We start from the raw sequence: 21,289 nt of genomic DNA on the forward strand, positions 1-21,289 counted from the left end.
TGGAGACTATTTTTGAATTTAGCTAGTAGGCTCAGGGAGATGTGAAAGAAAAATATCAAGAATACTCATAAGATTTAGGAGATTTGTTAATTACAACCAATATCATTTGAATGAGCTTGCAACTTCATATGATAACATTCTGCAAAAAATCAAAGTTTAGAGAAAAAAATGGAGAAAATTGAATTGTTCAATGAAGAAAACTGGTAGAAGTATTCTGCAACTCTAATTCAAGGATTCGTTGTAGAAAGGGAAAATCTACAAAATCATTTTCAGTGAGAATTGACAGAGCTAAATTCAAAACATAAATATCACAATCAAGAATTAAGAAAATTACATGAAGAGCAAACCCGCATTTGGAAGGATCAAGATGGAAATAATTTTGAGATTATGATCACAGCCCTAAAATAGCAAATTTAATCTCTTCAGAATCAATTAAATAAGAATCAAGAAGTAGCACAAAGTCTAGGAGTTTTTAGGGAGCAAGATTTACATGTGTCTAATTTTAAGAAAAAATCAATCAAATTTCTATAAAAACATGGATAAATTTAAATATTTTATCAAGAAATTACAGACTTAAATGAAAGGCTTGATTCATTAGTAGAAGAAGATAAATATATTAAAAACAAATTTATGTCTATTCTTGACTAGGAAATGGAATTTCAATATGATGAAATTCCAAAAATTTCAAAGAGAGATAACAGATTGATGTTTGCATCCTTAAGTTGCAGGGAAGATGAGGCCAAAGAAATCAAAGCATGGATACAAACAACACAAGGATAATGTTTAATAATCTGGGAAAAAGGGACAGGCTTTATAGAAGAATTTGACCTATCAGGTTCAAAACCATTGAATGAAGTTGTTCCAGGAGAATTAAAGCAGCCCACAAAAGACCTTGTTACCAAGGACTAGGTAGAAATCAAAAGTATTAAACTTTGGAAACAACAAACTTTCCTAAATTTCTACAACTACCTTTTGAACAAATCAAGCTTATTGCCAAATTTGATATCAAGTATCAAAAAGGAAAGAAAAAGGTCCAAGGATTGATTTCCAGCTGCCAAATAAACATTAATCAGTTTCCTACCATTCATTTAACTACAGTTTCCTAGATATATTCACAATGGGAAAATCATATCGAAGTTCATGCACCCCACCTATTGCTCAGTCTCAATTACGAAGATTCTGAAGATGAGGAAAGGTTGCCTACTTCTCAGCCAGATACCAATTGAATGAGGATATAATTTTTATTTTTAGAATTAAGCATTTATTTTCAAAAAAAAAATTGTTGATTTTCTTGTTTCAAAGCCTTGTCTTATTTTTTTAGTATTGATAGACCCTTTTGCATTGGTGCAAAGGGTGGAGAATTGGTGAAGACTATAAACTTGTATTTTTGAATCAGTTTTGAAGTATCAGTTTTTTTGAAGACCATTTTCAGTTTTGATGTGTGATAAGCTATGAGATTTATATCGATACATCATTTTAATTGCTTAATGGACGCCTTTGGTATTGTCTATAACTTATGATATTTGATTCTGAACGAATGTTTGGTTATTTTGTTTAACATTTCTTGTGAGATTTTGCAGTCTATATATTTTATCATCAGGAATCAAAAAATTATCAAATTTTTCATCACTGCTTGATCATTGAGATGGAATGTTCAAAGATAGATATATTTGCTCTCGTTTGCGAGATAGAAATTGTCATTTATTTCCTTTAGATAATGCATGCATATACATTTTAGAAAACACCAAAAAAATAGTTTGAATTAGATGAAAACCTGAAAACATATTTTCTAAAGTTTTTGCATAAAGCTTCTACCAAAATTACCTGTTCGGTTTTCTGGATTCAAATTCCAATTAGGATTTTAAATCACATGATATTTCACGTGGTATTATACTCATTTAAATCCTTCAATTTTTGTTGTTTAGATTGATCATATCATAATAACATATTGTGTTCATATTTTGTAAATTATTAGGATATATTGTACATTTCCCTTACATTAATTATAGTTTTTGTTAGTTTAATTTTAGTTAACATAGGCAACATGACCTTTGTTCTGGAGAGTGTACGGTCACTTAAACAAAAAAGAGCCTAATTGGGACTCTGATTGGGAAAATAGTCACTAGTTGTAGGAGGAATATTTATGCTTGTCAACAGTGTGGCACTAGAAGGTGGGCCACATATATTGTATGCTTGATAAACCTTTTGAGTATGTTCATAAAATCATCTGATACTAGCACCTCGTATATAATTGTTCAACCAACTGAACCCTTACATGTTTCATCAACAACTACGATCTCAATAGAAGAATCAACTGAGGTATCATTTGTTCCTGTACACCCTCAAATTCAATTTTCTAGAGTATATACTCAATCTCAAAGAAAAATCTCAGGTTTATCCCCTATATTGTTTGATATATCAACAAGGAGAAAACCCAGGCATGAGGTTGAAGCTATAATATCATCCTCTTCTGAAGTTAGTCTTAGATCATCAACAAAAACTAGTCCTAGAGCTCCCTCTGAGTTTACAACTTTTACAAACCCCTTGTTCCCTCTGGAATAAGTTGATTGGGAAACTGATCCTATTGCAAATCAAATAGTAATCCCATCAACTACTTTGGTTCAAGTTCCAATTTCATCCACTTCATCAATTATTCAAATAACAGTCCCTTCACCTCTGATTATCCCTCCTTTTGGTCCTCCTATTCAAGGCATTCCTTCTCCTCATTAATCAAGTTCAAGTTTGTCATCTCCAATGTCATATATGGTAGGTCAACCCTATCTATCCGCTAGACCTATTTCCATTGCAGGAAATCAACATGATCTACCTAAACATTCTGAAAGATGGTACCAAAGTATAATCCTGATGGTCCTATTACTGTCGAAGAACATGTTAAATAATCCATGTTGTCTCTTAATTTAGGTTTGTTTCAACACGAAGACCAAGTTTGCAAATTGTTTCCTTTCACTTTTGAAGGAAAGTCAACCGCTTGGTATTTCACCATAGCTCATGGCACTATTGCAACTTGGGAATCCTTTAAAAAATTATTTATCAAAAAGTATGGAGAGGATAAAACTAAAGCAACCTTAGTTGTTGAATTATCAAATATCAAAATGGATTCAGGAGAGTCAGTCAATAATTTTAATTAAATATTTCATTCTATCCTTAATAAAATCCCTGCAACTTCTAGGCCATGTGATGATGTACTAGACGAGGTCTACACTACTGTTCTTCCTTCTGATATCACATATGTTGTTATTAAATCAGAAAAAACCACGTTAGCCCTAAACATGGAAAAGGCCTTAAATGTTGAAAAACAAATATTAAAGATTGTTGTGAAACATGCATTAGGACAAGAAAGAAATAAAATAATGTCTTCTTCTAAAACACCTTCAACTAGTAAAACATTTTACGACAAAAAATAAAAAGACAATATTGCTTTAGACTCCATTCAAAAGGTAATAAAAAAATTGTCTAATGAGATAACAAATGTGCAAAATGTCCTTTCTGAAATTCATGTAATAAGAAAAAACACTGAGACCTTTTAGAAGGAATCCAATCCCAACCCTAATCAAAATATTCTTGAAGAATTCAACATTGATGATTATACTCATGATGATTTTTGTAGAGCTCATAATGATAAATAGTATGAAAAAACTTATTACACTTTTATAAACATGTTTAAAGTGTTTGTTGAAGGGGAAAATGAAGGTCAACTAGAGAATGAAGGCAAGAAAGAAGAAGAATCTAGTAAAATTAATGTCTTATGGAATGTTTCTCACGAAGGACTAATTGATAATGATTTTTTTAAAGACGAAGAAGAAATTAACACTGTGCAAAATAGGTCTAAAAGTCAAAATGCTTCTCCAAATCAATCATCTACATCAAATCCCAATTCTCTTGCTCAAACCAAGAAAACTCAAACTGTTGATAAAGCTATGTCTACATCTAATGCTCTTCCCATTACATAGCATTTAGATTATGATTTAGTTGAAGATATGAAGAAAACTAGAGCTAATATCTCTTTATTTGAATTATCAAAACTCACTCAACAAAGAGACAAATTGATAAAAGCTCTAGCAAATGGTTCGTCTGAAAATCGTAATACCAACAAAGCCCCATCTAAAAAAATTTCAAACATTAATCCAGCTTTGATTAGATATATGTCATCCTCTCGAACCCCTCCTTTCTTATTAACATTTGAAATATGCAACAAAAATTTACATAATTGCTTAGTCGATTCAGGGGCTTCATCTAATATAATGCCCTTATATGTTGTTCAAAAATTAAATATGTCTCCTACAAACTCATCTACTCAAATTGTTCAACTAGATATATCAAGCATAGAGGTTTTAGGATAAATACAAAATGTTCTAAACAGACTTGCCTCAAATCCCAAAAAATTTCAGATCATTGACATTATCGTCACAGATATTCCAGAATCTTATGGTTTAATTCTTAGCTGAGATTGGTCAGAAAAACTGAATGCTTGTTTTTCTACAGATTGGTCTCATTTATGATTACCTTTAAATGGGAAACCAAATAAAGCCAAGGTTGAGCATGAACAACACATGGAACATACAGTTACCAGCCTTGAAAATGCCAATGAACCATTTAATCCTCTTGAATCTTCATTAGGTAATTACACATTTGATACATATTTCGGTAATTTTTCATATGAAGAATCACTTGTATCAGAAACTTAAGTTGAATGCCTGCACTTTCTCCAAGTACTAACAACAAATATAAGACAATATTTTAATATAAAGGCTCCATCCATATTTACAACTAATCAAACTGATAGTTGGACATTATTTTTTGATGGATCCAAATCAAATGAAGGAGATGGTATTATACGTGTCTTAATTGATCCACAAAGGAATACTTTTCTTCTTTCTTTCAGATTGAATTTCCCTTATACAAATAATGTAGCTAAATATGAGGCTTTATTACAAGGTCTTCATAAATCTATTGAAACGGATGTTAAAAAATATCAGAGTTTTAGGCTTCAGAAATTATTGTAAAAAACAATGCAATAAAACCATTAATTGTGTATCCAATCTTTTAAATAATTACAGATAAGAAGTATGGGACTTAGCTCAACAATTTGACAACTATGAGTTAGATTCTATACTCCGTTCTCAAAATTTTGATGTTGATCTACTTGCTAATGTTGCATCAAAGCTACTACCTGTTGAAAATCTTTCTCCAAAACATTTTTCAGTCGAAATTATGTTCAGCCCTTCAATTCTTGACAATATTCAAAATTGGAATCTATTATGATGATCAATCAAAGATTTCTTAACTTTAGAATATACTTTCAAAGGATCTATTATTGATGAAGATCAACATACTTCTCAATTGCAATCTGACTCTCCAAATGATTAAAAAAATCAAAATTTTATTCCAAAATCCACAGTCCGATTGGAAAATTTATATGATTTTCAAAATAAATTCAAAGGGAGTACAAATTGCAAAACCAACAGTTCTTCAATGCAATTTGAAGTTGTTAATCTGGGAACAGAAAAACAACCTCAAAATATTAATTTGGAAACAATTGTACACCTACAGAAAGATCTAGATTTATCAAATTATTCAAGCAATACAAGGATGTTTTCGCTTGGACTTATGATGATTTGAAAGTTTATGATACTAAAATCATACAACATGTAATTCCAATCAAATCTGACACTCAACCTTTTCAACAAAAATTAAGGAAAATGCATCCTAGACTTGAAGGATAGATTAAAGAAGAGTTGAATAAACTTTTAAAAGCTCGAATTATTTTTCCAGTCAGGCATTCACAATGGGTATCAAATTTAGTTCCAGTTCGAAAGAAAAACAAAGATATTAGAATTTGCATTGATTTTCGAAATCTGAATAAATCATCTGAAAAAGACAATTATCTTGTCCCTCCAATGGAATAGATTCTTCAATCAGTCACAAGATCTGAAATGTTCTCTCTTCTTGACGGATTCTCTGGTTATAATCAGATTTTGGTTGCACCAGAAGATCAAATTAAAACCACTTTTCAACTAAATGGGGCACATATGCTTATAAGAAAATTCCATTTGGATTAATCAACGTTGGGGTTACATTTCAACGAGCCATGGATATTGCTTTTAATGGAATTATAACTAAATTCATGGTAGTATACGTGGATGATATCACAATTTATTCAAAGAAAACAATTCAACTTGTCGACCATTTGAGAAAAATATTTGAAAGATGTAAAAAATATGGAATTTCATTAAATCTCAAAAAGACGATATTTGTTGTCACCAAAGGTAAATTATTGGGGTTTACAATTTCTAAAGAAGGTATTGTTATTGATACATACAAAATCAAATCAATCTTTTGCATAATAAAAAATCTACGCAATCTTTTCTTGGAAAAAATAATTTTGTTCAAAGATTTATTCCAAGTTTTGCTGAAATAGTTAGACCAATGCAAGATATGATTAAGAAAGATCATGTTTTTAAATGGGAATGTCTAGAAAAAATGATTTTCAAAAGATCAAAGAAGCCATTGCTAATGATCCATCATTAATTAGTCCAATTTTTGATAAAGAATTTTTGTTGTATGCATTTGCATCTGATATTTCTTATGCAACGATCCTTACTCAAAAGAATTATGAAAATATATAAATTCCTATTTCATTCATTGGTTCTGGCTTTCAAGGTGCTGAACTAAACTATCTAGAAATAGACAAGAAAGCTTATGTTGTTTATAAACCAGTCAAACACTTTAAACCTTTTTGATTGAAATCCCATACTAAAGTGATAGTTTCCCATCTTGCAGTTAGAAATTTGTTGATTCAAAAGGGTTTAGGAGAAAAAAGAGCAAACTGGATGACTACGTTGCAAGAAAATGATTTAGAAATTAAACCATCTAAAGTCATAAGAGGACAGTGTCTGTGTAAATTATCAGTTGGAGTAGAAGGATATCACCCAGAGGAAGATAAAAGATCTAATTATGAAGTAGGTTGGTATAATGAATTTGAAATGTCTCAAGAACAAATTTTGTACGTACCCGTACCAAAAAATATGTGGCATGCTGATATAAAACATTTCTTTATTAATGGTACTGATCCAAACCATCTATCAATGAAACAAAAAAGAGCTTTACAATTGAAATGTGCTAAATACCAATTGATTGATGGCATTCTTTTTAGAAAAAATTATGATGATGTTTTACTAAGATGCCTTGAGAAATATGATGCAGAAAAGGTTTTAGTAGAGTTACATGATGGACCTTCTGGTGGACATTTTGGAGGAAAAACAGTTGCTGTTAGGGTCCCACCCTAACCCCCTTATTTATGTAATGGGATCACGTCATAGTCAAGAGTCAATAAAGCCCATATTAATAATTGTAAGTGGTTAATCCACAATTAATGATGGAACCACAGTTAGTTGCAAATGGGTCGTAGTATTAGATAGATGGTATTAATAAAACCCACGGTATTGGCCCGTGGTATTGCATGTATGAGTCATATATAAAAGATAGAGACTCCCTGCGAGGAGCATCGTGTCTTATTTTGTAATCGAGCTCTGCTCTATTGGAGGTTGCCCCCTCGAAGAGGCAAGTGAACATTACTCTCTGAATAATAAAATCATTGCTATTATGTGTTCTGGGTATCTTTTCTTCGCATATTCTGTATTTGGGTATCATTTTGCAGGTTAAGAGCATAACAAGTGGTATCAGAGCACTTTCCAGGGCCGGTGGGATCTCCATTTCTTAGCAAAATTTTTTGGGTAGAGACTTGTTCCGACGTCTTTAAACCATGGGATCTGTCGTTGAGCAGCATAAACCTGCGGATTTGGGGAGGCATGCACGCAGGAAATACAAGAGGTGGTCACGTCTGTTGGACTCCCTTGTAACCCCTGTGGGTACCCCTTCGAGTAGTAGCGCATTAGACAGAACCGCACATGGACTGTCTTCCACGCACCCTCTGGGTATATCGAAAGCCCCCTAGGCTCCCTTGAAACCTCGCCATAGATAAACCGTCGGCCGTCTTGCGGCTACAGTACACCGAGAACAGCACTCGGAGAGATTACTCGCCTGTACGATAGGGTAGTCGGGTTGTACGGCTAAGGGTACGGTCGATCCTCCTTAGTTAGAGCCCTGAAACATTGGACCGAGTACTACTGCCAGACCCTTATGTATATTGCGATCTGTAGCACCTGACACTCCTCAAGGCCATAGTTCCCTTTTCTATCGGGGGATCACACAACATCTCTTCCAGATCCGCTTGTGCAAAGGGGTGCAGCAGCAGCAGACATCAGTCCCGCAGTCTCGAGTTCGCAGATCAGCCATTCCGATCTATTAGATCCATCAAATCCGCAGAAGCAGTCTGTTCCGCCGCCCAGAGCTATCAGATCCACCATTCAGATCTCTCAGATCCACCAGATCGGAGTCGTTGTGAAGGGTTCCTATACCGGGGTATAATTTTCACAGGACTTTTGGCCGCATTGACATTTTGAGGATTTGGCCACTGCAGTATTGATAAGGAATTTCGGGGCGCTTATTGGTGATCTAGCCCATCAGAATCAGGACGACGAGCTGAGCACGGTGGTACCATTCACTTCTTAGTGAAATTTTTTTTAGGCGGTCCCAATTTTAAAAAAAATCAGGTTGGTGTATGGTAGAAACTAGAGCTCAAGCGATGGCCAATGAAAGGATGGACAAACTTGAAGAATCAGTGCAATCCCTCCACATTCAGCTTAGCAGACTATGTAGCATGGTCGAGAAAATAATCCCGAAGGGCAAGGAGCAAGCCCACGAGGAGGCGTATAATGGCAATGAACACAATGAGGGTGAGTCTAGCCACTCTCCTCACGTCTGGCACACCCACCAACAACCCAGTCAGCGACCTCCCAAGTTGGATATGCATAAATTTAACGGTTCTCACCCGTCGGCATGGATAGCACAAATGGAGCAGTATTTCAAACTGAATCACAACTTCGATGATGAGACTCAGCGTATGTTGGGGAGCATGTACTTGGACAATGAAAGGTGGCAATGGTGGGAATGGCATCAACGTTGCACTGGACCTTTTAGGACTTGGAGACCTTTTATGTAATGGGATCACGTCATAGTCAAGAGTCAATAAAGCCCATATTAATAATTGTAAGTGGTTAATCCGCAATTAATGATGGAACCACAGTTAGTTGCAAATGGGCCGTAGTATTAGATAGATGGTATTAATAAAACCCACGGTATTGGCCCATGGTATTGCATGTATGAGTCATATATAAAGGATAGAGACTCCCTGCGAGGAGCATCGTGTCTTATTTTGTAATCGAGCTCTGCTCTATTGGAGGTTGCCCCCTCGAAGAGGCAAGTGAACATTACTCTCTGAATAATAAAAGCATTGCTATTCTGTGTTCTGGGTATCTTTTCTTCGCATATTCTGTATTTGGGTATCATTTTGCAGGTTAAGAGCATAACAGTTGCACATAAAGTCCTACAAGCATGCTATTATTGGCCCACTCTATTCAAGGATTCTTTTTCATACACAAGGAAGTGTAAAGAATGTCAAACAACAATAGGAAAAAAAAAGACCAACTGTTCCTCTTTAACCTGTTGAGATTGAAGGACCATTTGAACAATGGAGATTAGATATCATTGGTGAGATTAATCCAAACTCTCCAGAGTTACATAAATACATTCTCACAACTACCGATTATTTCACAAGATGGACGAAAGCAATTCCTTTGAAAAAAGTCAACGATGAACATGTGCGATCATTCTTGGAAACCCATATTATCACAAGGATTGGAGTTCCATTATCCTTTGAAAAAAGTCAACGATGAACATGTGCAATCATTCCTGGAAACCCATATTATCACAAGGATTGGAATTCATTATCCTTTGTATTTGACAGTGCTTCATATTTTTCTTCTCTTAATGCCTAGACAAAGGTATTAAAATTAAATTCTCTGTTAACTATTACCCTCAAGGTAATGGTTTAGAAAAATCTACAAACAATAACACGATTGAAATCCTTAAAAAGGCTGTCCAAAATCATCAAAGGAATTTGCATAATCAATTATCTAACTCCCTCTCGGCAGATAGAGTCACTCATAAACGAGCATTAGGATATTCTCCATAATTTGTGGTATATGGTAAGGAAGCCATTTTGCCACCAAATATTTTTTTACCATCCATTCGGTTAGCTCAATTTATAAGGCATAATTCAATAAAAGATATGGATGTCAAAATATATACATTGTTGAAATTGGAAGAGGAACAACAAAAAACAAAAGCTAAGTTTCATGAACATCAACAAATTATCAAACGATGGTTTGATAAACATTTAGCCATTGATAGAGAATTTGTTGTTGGCGACCTAGTTCTCAAATGGGATAACAACCATGAAGAGAAAGGTAAACATTATAAGTTTCAACATCTTTGGACTGGTCCTTTTCAAATCTTTTCAAAACTTGGTCTGTCAACTTATATTCTTCAAACATTAGAAGGCCAAGCAGAAAATTTGCCATTAAATGGGCCAATTTTGAAAAGATATTTTTCATAGATGAAAATCTCCCCAAAACATATGTAAATATTATGTTTTGCTAAAAATGTTGGTATTCTTAAAAAATCAATTTTTATCATTTTTATTTTTATTTTATTTTTGTTTTTAGATTTTTATACATATTATTTCTTTAATTTATTTATTTCTTTAATTGAAGAATTAAAATTGTGATTACATACTTCGAGAAGCATATTTTTACCATATATTATCTTATATTTTAAAATAAGCTAAATTTTAAGTACAAAGTATTCTCAAAATATGACAAATCCAAAAATACTTTATGTTATTTTAACTTTTGCTTAAACTTTCGATAGTATGGAAAATGATTAAATTGGCTATTTTATGTTATGAGAGTTCCATCATCTTCAAATAATTTAAAGAAATAAACCAAATTCTTTTAAAGAAGATGAATAATATAATACAAGTTTGAGTTTATTTTAATACATCAAAGTATTTGCTACCAAAGCAACTCTCTAAAAATCTCGCTTCTGTCACTTAGCTATATATGATAAATTTCAAAATCAACCATAAGCTAAAAGTGAAAACATGAAGTTTTACATTAAAAGGAAAATGAATAAACCCATCGGGGCTATGAATGCTTGTTGGCAGCAGGTTGATGTTTGTAATCCAACTAAAGGGGATATTTGCATTCACAAAAAGTGAAGCATTCTAAAGTTTCAAAAAGAGATTATTATAACGCAAAGCAGGAAAAACTTTGATAGTATTAAAATCCTAAACTTAGTGTTTAAAATTTTATATGATGATTGAATTGTAAGATTCTAAGAAATACAATTAATTCATTTTTTACTTTTATTGCATAAAATTTTCATTTTCTTCGTAGTACTTCTATTCTGATTGTTCGTACCATTGACACTTTATCAAGTATCTTAGTGATAAATCATAATTTAGAAAAAAAATCTGAAAACTTTATTTTATTTTAAATTATAAATTTAAACTTGAGAGAGATAATTGCTTCTTCGAGTGTGTTGCCATTTGTTGTCAGGTTTACAACAACCCTCTTTTGTTTTGTACATAAGAAAAATGAATAATAAATAAAAACAAAAGACCCTAAACAAAATTTTGTTTTTCATAAAAAAACCCATTTTTTTGAAGTTTTAGGTCAGAGATCGGATTTATAAAGGTCTTTGTAAATAAAATATACACTTGACCATCGACTGCCTGACCATCCAATCACCTGATTAATAGGTCAGGCCGATTACAAATCATCTGTGTAAATATTATACCCGACTACCTCACTTCAAGACAAAACCCGACTATGGTGTAGTCGGGATCGGGATGGAATAAATCAACAATAAACAAAAAAACCATTTGATTGCTCGACCTCCCGGCTATCCAACTATCCAAATAAAATATTGATTTTTCTTGATTTTTGTGCAACCCACTTTTTGAAATAAATTAAAAAAAAAAAAAATTTGTTTCACGTTTAATTGATATTCTATCAAATCATCATTTAATTTATCCGATCCTTTCTTTATTCATGAAAAGGAAATAGTGGGGTTGCCTTACGAGAAATTAATGAACACGTTAATTCACGCTTTTCTTGTATTTCTAATAAAAATTCTAAAGTTTTTAGAGTAATCAGCTTATAATCTATTCTTGTAAGCTTGGTTCGGAGAAAAAATGAATTGAGGAAATACGATACCATTTATAGAAATTCTGTAAGCAAGATGATATTATACAAATTCCTAAATTCAATTTTCAAAAGTTTAAATAAGAAAAGCTTATATATGCTCTATTTTTGTTCATAGGTCATAAAATGGGGTAAAAGGGAAAATCTCTAGCAACAAAGCAACAGATGGAGCAAATAAGAGAGAAACTTAAAGAAATGGAGAATCCACTACTAGAGGAAGTCAACTTCAACCCATTCCTCATCTCAGACTCAACTTACAAACAACAAAAAACAGGTAAAGAAGATGAGGTCACAACAATGGATTTTTCAAAGGAGAAGCATAAAACAATAGAAACAATAGAAAAGGAAAAAGCAATTGAATAAGAAGTTATTATAATTAATTCCCCATAAGAAACATAACAAAAGGAAATAAAGACAACAATATTCGAAGAAATGAAGGTAGATATGGAAAAAGAAAAACATGTATCTAGTGAAACCACCGCCAAGAAGAATTAAGAGAAAATGGAATCACATCAAAAAATGGATACTATTTCTACTACATCTCCTTAGACATCAGTGACACCCATTTCTACCAAGATTCCTTGGGAGTCATTTTTGTTTAAACTGATTGTTGAGTTAGAGACAGTTCCAGATACAATTCCTTCTTTGATAAATTATTATTTCAATACTAAAACAAAATCAGTTGTTAGGAGAATAGAGAAAAGGAAACATGATGCTTTGGAGATTGTTTCCGAATTTAGTTGGCAGGCTCAGGGATTCAACACTATTTCTTCTCAAATGGTTTTTTTTTTTAGCTTCTAAAACGTCACAGGAAAAAAAAAAAGAAAAAGAAATTTATAGCGAAAATGCCACGATGACCTATTTGGAAGCGAAACCCTAGAATCCAAAGCTCTGATACCCAATGTTATGAAACCAGCTCAAGAAAAAGATAGAAAAGATAGATCAACGCCTTAAAATTCAGCCTCTTCGAGGGGGCAACCTCCTTTACATTACATAAATGAACAATTCTTCGATGATACAAATGAAAAGACCTCCTTTCTATATATAGGAGTTTAAGGGGTCATAACATAATCAGAGCCGACATAACAATAATAATGTAGGGGCACAATAATAACAATAATGGGTTTCTATGGGGCACAATAGTAACAATATGGGCACTACATGGGTACATCAATATAATAAGTGGGTTGTACTAATAACAATAAGGGGTTACACTAGTAGTATAGGGGCCTAACAAATACTCTCAGACTTTAGGAGCTTTTGTTAATTATAACCAATATCATTTGAATGAGGTTGCAACTTTAAATGATAACAGTGTGCAAAAAATCAAAGTTTTAGACAAAAAAATGGAGAAAAGTGAATTGTTCAATGAAGAAATATGACAGAAGTATTTTGTAACTCTAATTCAAGGATTCGCTGTAGAAAGGGAAAATCTACAAAATCATTTTCAACAAGAATTGATAGAGCTAATTTCAAAACATGAACAACACATTTAGGAATTAAGAAAATTACATGAAGAGAAAACACACATTTGGAAGGAAGAAGCTGAAAATAATTCTAAGATTATGATCACAACCTTGAAATAGCAAATTAAATCTCTTCATAATCAACTGAATCAGAATCAAGAAGCAACACAAAGTTTGGAAGTTTTGAGGGAGCAAGCTTTACAGGTTTGTCTAATTTTAAGAAAAAATCAATCAAATTTCTATAAAAACATGGATATTTTTCAAGATTTTATCAAGAAATTACAGACTTAAATGAAAGGATTGACTCATTAGTAGAAGAAGACAAATCTATTAAAAACAAATTTCTGTCTATTCTTGACTCGGAAAAGGAATTTCAATATGATGAAATTCCAAAAGTTTCAAAGACAGATAAAAGATTGATGCTTGCATCCTTGAGTCACAGGGAAGATGAGGCCAAAGAAATCAGAGCATGGATACAAACAACACAAGGATAATGTTTAACGATATGGGAAAAAGGGACAAACTTTATAGAAGAATTTGACCTATCAGGTTCCAAACCATTGAAGGAAGTTGTTCCAGGAGAATTAAAGCAGCCTATAGAAGATCTTGTTACCAAGGACCAGGTAGAAATCAAAAGGATTAAAGTTTGGAAACAACAAACTTTCCAAAAATTTCTACAACTACCTTTTGAACAAATCAAGCTTATTGCCAATTTTGGTATCGAGTATCAAAAATGAAAGAAAAAGGTCCAAGGATAGATTGCTAATTGCCAAATCAACATTAATCAATTTCCTTCCATTCATTTCTCTGTAGTTTCCTAGATATATTCACAATGGGCAAATCATATCGAAGTTCATGCACCCCACCTATTGCTCAGTCTTAATTACGAAGATTTTGAATATGAGGAAAGAATGCCTACTTCTCAGCCAGGTACCAATTGAACGAGGATAGAAATTTTATTTTTAGAATTAAGCATTTACTTTCAGAAAATCTGTTGATTTTCATATTTCAAAGACTTATCTTATTTTTTTAGTATTTATAGACCCTTTTGTGTTGGTGCAAAGGATTAAGAATTGGTGAAGACTACAAACTTGTATTTTTTAATCAGTTTTTAAGTATCAACTTTTTTGGAGACCATTTTCAGTTTTGAAGTGTGATAAACTATGAGATTTATGTCATGACATCATTCTAATTGCTTAATGGATGCCTCTGGTATTGCTCTATAACTTGTGTTATTTGATTCTGAACGAATGTTTGATTATTATGTTTAACATTTTTTGTGACATGTTACAGTCTATATCTTTTATCATCTGGATTTAGAAAATTATTAATTTTTTTATTATTGCTTGATCATTGAGATCAAATGTTCATAGATATATATATTTTCTCTCGTTTGTGAGATAGAAATTGTCATTTATTTCCTTTAGGTAATGCATGCATATATATTTCAGAAAATACCAAAAAAATCGTTTGAATAGGATGAAAACTTGAAAATATCTTTTCTGAAGTTTTTGCATAAAGCTTCTACCAAAACTTATCTGTTTGGTTTTCTGGATTCAAATTCCAATTAGGATTTTAAATCACATGATATTTTTCGTGGTATTATATTCATTTAAATCCTTCAATTTCTGCTGTTTAGATTGATCATATCATACTAGTAGATTGTGTTCATATTTTGTAAATTATTAAGGATATATTGTACATTTCTCTTACATTAATTATAGTTTTTGTTAGTTTAATTTTAGTTAACATAGGCAACCTAACCTTTGTTCTGGAGAGTTTACAATCACTTAAACGAAAAGAGCCTAATTGCGACTCTAATCGGGCAAATAATCACTAGTTGCAAGAGGAATATTTCTGTCTATCAACACGGGGTAAAAAAAGTGTATTGTTTCCACCTATGTGTTGCTCTATAATTATTTATCTTCTTGCATCAATTTACTTATTAACAAGTGGTATCAGAGCCAAATAAGGGGTCACAAAGGAGAAGTTACTACTTAGTGAAGTTGCTACACGGAGAAAACATGAGATCACTACTTTAGTAAGCAAATGCAGAGCTAAAGACCAAAACCAATGTAGATGAAAACTAGATTAGGATGTTGGTTGTGATGAAGTGACACGAGGATAACGCTTGATGTGAATGTGTGGCATAAGTTTCAAGACAACAACAAAAACAAATTACATTGGAAATGAGAATTTGTTTAAATTACATGTAGATGGACATACAACCATAAGACTTGGTTAGGCATGCATACCCCTGCGAGTAAAGTCTAGATGTAAACCGAGGCAATAAGGAAGGAGAGCACACAGATTTTCTGGATTGGATATGAAGAATTTCCCTAGTCAGGTTAGAAGGGGGGGATTATTAGGTAAACCCGAATCAATAAAATATTCAAGGTTGTTAGGTCAATAATGGTGGTTTTGGGCACTTGGTATTAGTGGCATGTGGTATTACATATATTTCAAGCCTTTAAAAGGCATGGAGATTATTCATGATAATGTGCTAAAGTTGAGCAAGAGGCTCACTTGGTTAGGCCCAGGGTGTTGGCCATCTTGGTTGCATTTACGTTAAGGATATTGGTTGCTTTTAAGCCTTAAGATAATAGATCTATTGTTGGTCCGTTTTTCCCCAGTTGGGGTTTTATAGGGCACATGTGTTTTTTCTATGTGCGTGTTTCTTTATAATTGTTTTTCTTCTTACACCATTTTAATTATTAACAAAATGGTTAGAGCAATTTACAAGAAAAAGGTACACAACACAATCAACCATCTACTCTTCATCACCTGTTACAAAATGGGGCATAAGAGATATCTTTATGAAGGTATAACAAATAAATACAAAGTATATAATATAGGGAGAGTAGAGCAACTTACAACAAGATGAAGATGTAACTATCATTGCCCTTGCCCCTTTGCATTATTTGTTAGAAAATGTAATGTGGGGTGGGGCAAAAGAAAAGAAGAGCAAACAAAAGGAAAAATGTGAGACTTGATTGAGACCTTGGAGTTAATTGAGAAAAGGTAGAATAGAATGCATCATAACAAATAACTTTTCCCCTTGCCCCTTCACATATGTGTTACAACACATGGTGTGAGAGAAAGGAATTTATTAAGAAAGGAAGTAAGTTAAAATGTGGATAAACTCAACCATTTCTTGTCAAAATAGTTCCCCAAATCTAGTGGGATTTTTGTTGGAAGGTATAGTTCAACATGGTTTGTGGAAACTTTGACCATGGAATTTTGCTCATACAAGTTTTAACCCATTTAAAAAAACTAGATTGATGGAATTTCAAATAAATGAGTGGATCAAAGGCAAAAAGCCGCCTTGTTGAAAACATATGGGCTCTCCGGAAAAGTTGAATTTGTTTGCTTTTTAACTCACATCAAGAGAAAATATTGGACCACTCATGTCCACATAGGAATTGGAAAATGAGAAACAAAGCAAAAATTGAGGGTTAAAAAGGAGTGTGGACCCCCCACCCAAGTCTATTATAGGTTGATTTTCAGGAGGATACATCTACCATTATTTACGATGCATTAAAAAACATGAAAATGAAGACCTTTGAAGATAACAAACACACTTGACCATGTCGAGTCTTATTTGGAATTTGAAACCAATGGAGTTATTGGAAATGGGACGAATTAGATCAAATCTGTTGCATGGCATAACCAAGTTGGCAATGGAGATATTGAAAGTGAAATTGCTTTGTTGTTGGACTTTTGAAACTAAGTGCAAAGGAAATTGCCTTTTTGGGAGGCCACAATAAATAATATAAGAGGAATATGTGTGGACCTCTTATCTTGAGAACTATGGTATATCTTCATAATTTTTAATTATATATAAGCATATTCAATTTAGCTTGGTTGCCTATCTAGAGCCATCCTTAATTTGGTAGTAAGAATGGAATCTTGTAGCTTTACTAAGAATACATGGAAGAGAAGATGAAAAATGGGATGCATATATAGCCTCCCTTAATGCCATCCATCCAAGAATTTAAAAAATAGTGGAATGGGGAAGCATATTCTCTCCAAAGCAGTACACAGATTCAATTTTGAAAAAAGGGGTTCAAGAACTCTTGGTTGTAGACAAGGGTTGTTGAATTGTTTATAAACAGAGAGAGACTAAGATTGCTTTTTGCATTATATTTGTCTCCTACAAATTACACACATGCCTGATAATATGACCCTTAAATTTCAATATTAACTTGTTTTATTCTTCTTAGTGATCGCGTGTTTGCTTTTGTTAGGTGCTTTGATATGTAGATTTTAGTCATACATCCAAATATCTCACAAGGGGAGTTGTTTTTGACTCTAAGGCACCTTGTTACCACATGTTTTTGTTTTTGCACTCATTCAACCCAAACCCATATGTTTTTGGATATATTTGGTCCTCCTACTTTACATCCATATAGGAATAATGGAGTTATGAGCATTTGAAAAAGGGAGCATTGCATTTGCTAGTCCCAAATCTTCTTAGTCCATAGTGTTTTTCTTTAGGGCTTCACTTTTGAAGCTGATTTATGATGATTTGTTCATTTTCTCATGAAAAAATTACTATCTTGGATTTTCCCAATTCACATTCATGCTAATTTTTGTGCAAAACACTATAAAACTCCTAAATAACCTTATATATTATGTATTATTTGAATTATAAATATCATATAATTTATATATAACAAAACTTTTACAATAATTGATATTTTTTCATCCTTCTTCCACTTTTCACAATAATCTATTTATTTAACTATATATATAAAAACAAAATGAAGTAATTATGTCCACCTTTATATTATATAAAAACCACATTTAAAAAACCAAATGAAGCACTTATATTTAACCTTAATATTAAAGATCTTGAAATTCATTGACACTTTTGATTTTAGTTTTCAGATATAACTTGCATATTGCTCCCCGTAATCATTCAACTCCTCATTTCCATGAACCTTTTCCTAAGGCTTCTTCATCGGAAATGGGACAAACAACTAAAATAATGCGAGATTTTATTGGATATGCATTAATAAATTTGTTGTGCTTTTAAAATTAAATAGACTTATTTTAGTACTGAATTAAAATATGGCGCTCAAGATCATGGTCTCCGGAAAGCACTATAGCGTGGAAATCCTTCCACGCCAAGAGTATATAAGCCCACAAACAACAAAAGGAGGCCGGCGAATAATCAGGGCGACTATGAGAAGGAGGAGGAGAAGAATGCATTGACAAAGTGTAAGGAGGATAAAAATAGAGCGATACGATAACCGACCAAGCATAGGAGGCATTGTAGAAAATTGTTGTTGTTGTCAGTTATTTGATTCTTGTTGAATTTCGTCAACGGTGAGTGTAACCCCCTTTCCGTTCCTCTCCCCTTCCCCTCACTCTTCGCTCCTCTAACAAATCCCCCATCCGCCCCTGATTTTCAATTTCCTTTTCAATCAAACCCCAGCTGATCTCCTCCTCCCCCTAAATTCCTCCTCCTGGGATTTTACTCAAATGAATTGGAACACATAAATCTCTCCCTGCTCTTTGTGTTTTGATTTCTTTGGGTACTGTCCTGTGCTCTCTGGGGAGCAGCTGTCAGTTGGTACTTGTTCTTTTTCTTAGGTTTTTGTTTTCCTACCTCTCACCTGATAATAATGCACCCACAACACATTTGGGTTTTTACGAGAAATTGAAGTCGTGACCGCTGAGTTGCCGTGTGATTTTACAGAGGCAGAGAGCTTCTGTTTCTGCTGCATTTGATCACTCCTTTTTGTTTTGCTTGCAACTTACTGCAGGTCGAGTTTCGGTAGAGAGCTTGTGCAGACAGCTGGAAATTGCAAATCCAGGTTTGTAATTTAAGATTGTGGGTATCTTTGGTTAATTGTTCTGATTCTTAAATTAAATTTGTTAATTGGATGTTTGAGGGAGAGGCCTCTGCATTTTCATTCCCGGCCGCACTGCAGCATTTTAAATGCAGAGGAAAATTTTAAATAATCATCTTTAAATGCTTGATTGCCGTCGCTTTACAGCATCAATTCAACAGGGATGTTTTTACATGCATAAAGAGTGATGATTTTTGTAAATGAGCTAGTCTCTACCAAAAACTTTTCAACCCAACACTTCAGTTTTTTCTTTTACTGCAAAAGCAGTTACTTCGAGAAACAGACCACGATGCCAGGGGCTGCACTATACGACATGGACTTCCTTCAGTTCAGTTGCCAGGTCTGAGGGGTATGTATTCTGCCACGTTCGCTCGAGAATGGCAAAATGGTCTCATCCATTTTTACAACCCATTCTGGTGGATTAGAGTGAGAATGGAACCCTTCTGGAGAGCTAAACAATCCATCGCCCTCATGTCGTGTTCCAGCATTTTAGATTGCACCGAGTTTGGCCTAGCCGATGTGTTTTCTTATATGGACGATCATTTAGTAGAGGTATATCTGATTATCAGTATAGTTATATCCAAGCGGTTCGATTTGGTTTGGGCTGTTCAGTAGTGGATGACACTCTTGTAATTCAATATTGATGCTGGCTTATGCTACATGTGGTCATGTGGGTAGAGCTGAATTACATTTTTTCCAATTTTCGAAATGCTTCTTTATAATTGAATTTGGGCAAAATTAAGATTCACTATGCCTACAACTGATCATTATATGTCTACATATACATCTTTCAAATTGGGTATTGAGTCATTGACTATATCTTGGTTGATAGCACCGTTTTACCCGGCATCATTTTTGTCGAGCTCCTTTATTTCACGATGTGCATTATCGATAAGTGCATATACAGAATGACCATAACATATAGATGTTCACATCCTATGACCTAGGATTTGGCAGATCTTTAGTCGATAGCACCAATTTATCTTGTACCAGCTTTTGGGTAGTTACTTTGTTTGTGATCAATGATGGCAATCACCATTTTGTACATCAGTGTTTGGATATTTATATACAATAAATCGTGTTGGGCTATTTGTTAATCAAGAGCTTTTGGCAATTGGTTGCCATGAAATCGTTCATCATTTACTGTTGAGCTATCATCTGCACCTGTGATATAGAATTTAAGACAGACTGTAGGCTTTGTACATTTATTGTGATATGAGGGCAGCAACCACTCTGAAAAGGGTAACCCTTACTAAAGCCTATCCGATGCATCCCTCAAAACCTGTTTAATGATGTTATATTTCCTTGCACTACAAGTATAGTTGAAAAAAGGTTCGTTTTCTTTTCAAGGACTTTAAAACTGCACCAATCTTGTTTTGGCCATTTATGTTTTTGGCATTTCCATTGTTGGCTTAAATTTCAGTCGCAGGTTTACAGAATTTTGTTTGGATTTTGTAAATATCTTTGTTCCTACTGCCACAAAAGTTTTAGTCAGGATATTTTCTGCAATTATTTTATTCACGAAATCTTTTAACACTTTAGTGTGTTAAGAGGGTTGCATTTGAAAGTAAATCTGAAGTTGTTTTGTTTAGATAAAGCTGCATACTTTTGCATAGACAAGGAGGGAGATAGGGACAGACTCCAGAGAGAGAGAGAGGCAGGGTAGCAAATTACATTAGCTATTGGGTTGTACCACATGTACTGCATGTTCAGTGCCTTATCTTACATAATATCTAGGCCATGACTTGTAAAAATTGAGTTGTTTGTGAGTGGGTGG

At 33.4% G+C, this 21,289-nt stretch overlaps 1 protein-coding gene across 1 annotated transcript in view; it reads left to right on the forward strand.

Annotated features, from left to right (window-relative positions):
• Positions 1-19,453: 19,453 nt before the first annotated feature.
• The window catches only part of LOC149152006 (uncharacterized), a 210,107-nt gene continuing 208,271 nt past the window's right edge, over positions 19,454-21,289 (forward strand). Inside the window, exon 1 of the mRNA XM_089443341.1 lies at positions 19,454-19,476. The gene's annotated coding sequence lies outside the window, so the exon portion shown is untranslated. The remainder of the gene's footprint in view (positions 19,477-21,289) is intronic.

Source organism: Pinus tabuliformis, chromosome 9 (genome assembly GCF_031772625.1).
Source record: "Pinus tabuliformis cultivar Carrire ecotype Pingquan chromosome 9, CPIR1, whole genome shotgun sequence".
NCBI classification, from domain to species: domain Eukaryota; kingdom Viridiplantae; phylum Streptophyta; class Pinopsida; order Pinales; family Pinaceae; genus Pinus; species Pinus tabuliformis.